This window comes from Bos javanicus, chromosome 4 (assembly GCF_032452875.1).
Source record: "Bos javanicus breed banteng chromosome 4, ARS-OSU_banteng_1.0, whole genome shotgun sequence".
Lineage (NCBI taxonomy): Eukaryota > Metazoa > Chordata > Mammalia > Artiodactyla > Bovidae > Bos > Bos javanicus.
In genome coordinates this window covers 118,669,184-118,674,745 of record NC_083871.1, presented here as the reverse complement: position 1 = coordinate 118,674,745, position 5,562 = coordinate 118,669,184, and positions in this window count along the sequence as shown.

Sequence of the window (5,562 nt, the reverse complement as noted above, 5' to 3'; positions counted from 1 at the left end):
TGGCATCCGGTCCCATCACTTCATGGGAAATAGATGGGTAACAGTGGAAACAGTGTCAGACTTTATTTTAGGGGGCTCCAAAATCACTGCAGATGGTGACTGCAGCCATGAAATTAAAAGATGCTTACTCCTTGGAAGGAAAGTTATGACCAACCTAGATAGCATATTCAAAAGCAGAGACATTACTTTGTCAGCAAAGTTTCGTCTAGTCAAGGCTATGGTTTTTCCTGTGGTCATGTATGGATGTGAGAGTTGGACTGTGAAGAAGGCTGAGCGCTGAAGAATTGATGCTTTTGAACTGTGGTGTTGGAGAAGACTCTTGAGAGTCCCTTGGACTGCAAGGAGATCCAACCAGTCCATTCTGAAGGAGATCGGCCCTGGGATTTCTTTGGAAGGAATGATGCTAAAGCTGAAACTCCAGTACTTTGGCCACCTCATGCGAAGAGTTGACTCACTGGAAAAGACTCTGATGCTGGGAGGGATTGGGGGCAAGAGAAGGGGATGACAGAGGATGAGATGGCTGGATGACATCACTGACTCGATGGACGTGAGTCTGAGTGAACTCTGGAAGTTGGTGATGGACAGGGAGGCCTGGCGTGCTGAGATTCTTAGGGTTGCAAAGAGTCGGACATGACTGAGCGATTGATCTGAAGAATAAAATTTAAAAAGAGAGTGCAAAAATAAGTCAGTATGTTAGAACTGAAAACTCTAAAAGGAATAATTTAAAAACCATTGGATTTCATATGTAATGTTGCTGGATACATAATAAAAACACAAGTGTCAAGGTTATTACTATGTACAGGGATAGAGTGTGGATAATACAACGAAAAGCGACCCCTGCTCATGGTAGCAGACTTGTGGATAATGTATAGCAGCACCGCTGGACAGGCCTGTCGTTTCCTGACCTACTTGGGGCGCTTGTGGAGGCCTGGTCCTCTGCTGTGCACACAGCAATCCTGCTTGTCACATCTCGCTGCCTCGCTCAGCTCATTGCACCATCTTAGACCCGAGATGTGACATTGGTCCAGGAGTGAAATTGCTAATCTGAATTAGCTGTTGACTAGCCAATAACATTGAAGGTCAGGAAGGGCGGCGGTGAGGAGATGCCCATCGTCCAAGGTAAGGAGAAATGGCTGCGCTTTGCTGGAGCAGCTGTGAAGAGATTCCCCACGCCCAAGGTAAGAGAAACCCAAGTAAGACAGTAGGTGTTGCAAGAGGGCATCAGAGGGCAAACACACTGAAACCATACTCAACAGAAAACTAGTCAATCTAATCACACTAGGACCACAGCCTTATCTAACTCAATGAAACTAAGCCATGCCCGTGGGGCAACCCAAGATGGGCGGGTCATGGTGGAGAGATTTGACAGAACGTGGTCCACTGGAGAAGGGAATGGCAAACCACTTCAGTATTCTTGCCTTGAGAACTCCAGGAACAGTATGAAAAGGCAAAATGATAGGATACTGAAAGAGAAACTCCCCAGGTCAGTAGGTGCCCTATATGTTACTGGAGATCAGTGGAGAAATAACTCCAGAAAGAATGAAGGGATGGAGCCAAAGCAAAAACAATACCCAGCTGTGGATGTGACTGGTGATAGAAGCAAGGTCCGATGCTGTAAAGAGCCATATTGCATAGGAACCTGGAATGTCAGGTCCATGAATCAAGGCAAATTGGAAGTGGTCAAACGAGATGGCAAGAGTGAATGTCGACATTCTAGGAATCAGTGAACTGAAATGGACTGGAATGGGTGAATTTAACTCAGATGACCATTATATCTACTACTGCGGGCAGGAATCCCTCAGAAGAAATGGAGTGGCCATCATGGTCAACAAAAGAGTCCGAAATGCAGTACTTGGATGCAATCTCAAAAATGACAGAATGATCTCTGTTCGTTTCCAAGGTAAACCATTGAATATCACAGTAATCCAAGTCTATGCCCCAACCAGTAACACTGAAGAAGCTGAAGTTGAACGGTTCTATGAAGACCTACAAGACCTTTTAGAGCTAACACCCAAAAAAGATGTCCTTTTCATTATAGGGGACTGGAATGCAAAAGTAGGAAGTCAAGAAACACCTGGAGTAACAGGCAAATTTGGCATTGGAATACAGAATGAAGCAGGGCAAAGACTAATAGAATTTTGCCAAGAAAATGCACTGGTCATAACAAACACCCTCTTCCAACAACACAACAGAAGAATCTATACATGGACATCACCAGATGGTCAACACCGAAATCAGATTGATTATATTCTTTGCAGCCAAAGATGGAGAAGCTCTATACAGTCAGCAAAAACAAGACCAGGAGCTGACTATGGCTCAGACCATGAACTCCTTATTGCCAAATTCAGACTTAAAGTGAAGAAAGTAGGGAAAACCACTAGACCGTTCAGGTATGACCTAAATCAAATCCCTTATGATTATACAGTGGAAGTGAGAAGTAGATTTAAGGGCCTAGATCTGATAGAGTGCCTGATGAACTATGGAATGAGGTTCTTGACATTGTACAGGAGACAGGGATCAAGACCATTCCCATAAAAAAGAAATGCAAAAAAGCAAAGTGGCTGTCTGGGGAGGCCTTACAAATAGCTGTGAAAAGAAGAGAAGTGAAAAGCAAAGGAGAAAAGGAAAGATATAAACATCTGAATGAAGAGTTCCAAAGAATAGCAAGAAGAGATAAGAAAGCCTTCTTCAGCGATCAATGCAAAGAAATAGAGGAAAACAACAGAATGGGAAAGACTAGGGATCTCTTCAAGAAAATCAGAGATACCAAAGGAACATTTCATGCAAAGATGGGCTCTATAAAGGACAGAAATGGTATGGACCTAACAGAAGCAGAAGATATTAAGAAGAGATGGCAAGAATACACAGAAGAACTGTACAAAAAGATCTTCATGACCCAGATAATCACGATGGTGTGATCACTGACCTAGAGCCAGACATCCTGGAATGTGAAGTCAAGTGGGCCTTAGAAAGCATCACTACGAACAAAGCTAATGGAGGTGATGGAATTCCAGTTGAGCTATTCCAAATCCTGAAAGGTGATGCTGTGAAAGTGCTGCACTCAATATGCCAGCAAATTTGGAAACCTCAGCAGTGGCCACAGGACTGGAAAAGGTCCGTTTTCATTCCAATCCCAAAGAAAGGCAATGCCAAAGAATGCTCAAACTACCGCACAATTGCACTCATCTCACACGCTAGTAAAGTCATGCTCAAAATTCTCCAAGCCAGGCTTCAGCAATATATGAACCGTGAACTTCCTGATGTTCAAGCTGGTTTTAGAAAAGGCAGAGGAACCAGAGATCAAATTGCCAACATCCCCTGGATCATGGAAAAAGCAAGAGAGTTCCAGAAAAACACCTATTTCTGCTTTATTGACTATGCCAAAGCCTTTGACTGTGTGGATCACAATAAACTGTGAACAATTCTTCAAGAGATGGGAATACCAGACCACCTGATCTGCCTTTTGAGAAATTTGTATGCAGGTCAGGAAGCAACAGTTAGAACTGGACATGGAACAACAGACTGGTTCCAAATAGGAAAAGGAGTTCGTCAAGGCTGTATATTGTCACCCTGTTTATTTAACTTCTATGCAGAGTACATCATGAGAAACGCTGGACTGGAAGAAACACAAGCTGGAATCAAGATTGCCGGGAGAAATCCCAATAACCTCAGATATGCAGATGACACCACCCTTATGGCAGAAAGTGAAGAGGAACTCAAAAGCCTCTTGATGAAAGTGAAAGAGGAGAGTGAAAAAGTTGGCTTAAAGCTCAACATTCAGAAAACAAAGATCATGGCATCCGGTCCCACCACTTCATGGGAAATGAATGGGGAAACAGTGGAAACAGTGTCAGACTTTATTTTAGGGGGCTCCAAAATCACTACAGATGGTGATTGCAGCCATGAAATTAAAAGACGCTTACTCCTTGGAAGGAAAGTTATGACTAACCTAGATAGCATATTCAAAAGCAGAGACATTACTTTGCCAGCAAAGGTTCGTCTAGTCAAGGCTATGGTTTTTCCTGTGGTCACGTATGGATGTGCGAGTTGGACTGTGAAGAAGGCTGAGCGCTGAAGAATTGATGCTTTTGAACTGTGGTGTTGGAGAAGACTCTTGAGAGTCCCTTGGACTGCAAGGAGATCCAACCAGTCCATTCTGAAGGAGTTCAGCCCTGGGGTTTCTTTGGAAGGAATGATGCTAAAGCTGAAACTCCAGTACTTTGGCCACCTCATGGGAAGAGTTGATTCATTGGAAAAAACCCTGATGCTGGGAGGGATTGGGGGCAGGAGGAGAAGGGGATGACAGAGGATGAGATGGCTGGATGGCATCACTGACTCGACGGACGTGAGTCTGAGTGAACTCCGGGAGTTGGTGATGGACAGGTAGGCCTGGCGTGCTGGGATTCATGGGGTCGCAAATAGTCGGACACGACTGAGCGACTGATCTGATCTGAGCCAATAACACAGGCTTCCCTCATAGCTCAGTTGATAAAGAATCCTCCTGCCATGCAGGAGACCTCAGTTCGATTCCTGGGTCGGGAAGATCCCCTGGAGAAGCTATAGGCTATCCCCTCCTGTATCCTTGGGCTTCCCTGGTGGCTCAGCTGGTAAAGAAGATGCCTGCAACTTGGGAGACCTGGGTTCGATCCCTGGGTTGGGAAGATCCCCTGGAGAAGGGAAAGGATACCCGCTCTAGTATTCTGTCCTGGAGAATTCCATGGACTGTATAGTGGGGTCCATGGGGTCACAAGGAGTCGGACACGACTAAGCAACTTTCACTTTCACTTAGCCGATAACACACCGGATTTTATATCTCATGAATTTGACCTAAGAGACACAGAGACTTCTTTGGTGGAAGGAAGCAGAGGTAGAAATTCATGAAGAGTTAGGGGTGGAATTGGGCCATGAAAAACCCAAGCCATGTGCCGACTAAAATTATAGAGAAACAGAAGCTGTGAGGAAGCAGAGAAGTTGGTCTGAAGAGAGAAGCACAAGAATGAAGCAGATTCTCGACGAGCAGAGAGGAGGGACCACTGGCTCCAGAGATGGAGGTGGGAGGAAGAGCCTGGGCTCCCGAAGGCCCCGTTTCAGTCCCTGTGATGGGGTCTGTGTTATCTTCTGTCTTTGAATTCCACGAGAGGCAGTCTAACAGTAAAATCTCTCTTTTTCCTTCTTAGCTTGAGTGGTAATTCTTTTTATTGAAGCCAGTGATTCCTGCCTGAAATAATGATATTGAGATGAAAAGTGTAGAAACTATTAGAAGGAAATATCATTTATTTTATTGGAAAATAGGAAGAAATAAAGAAGCATTCCATGTTGATGCATAGGAAAACTGAATACTATGCAGATGTCAGTTTTTCCACAGTTATTTGTTGGGGGTAAAAATTCAATAAAAAAAATTGGATAGAAATCCCTCTTCTTTACTTTTATGAGTTGACAAAATTGTTTTAAAGTTCATCTGACAGAATAAAACTAATAAGCATTCAGTTCAGTTCAGTCGCTCAGTCATGTCCGACTCTTTGCGACCCCATGAACTGCAGCACGCCAGGCTTCCCTGTCCAT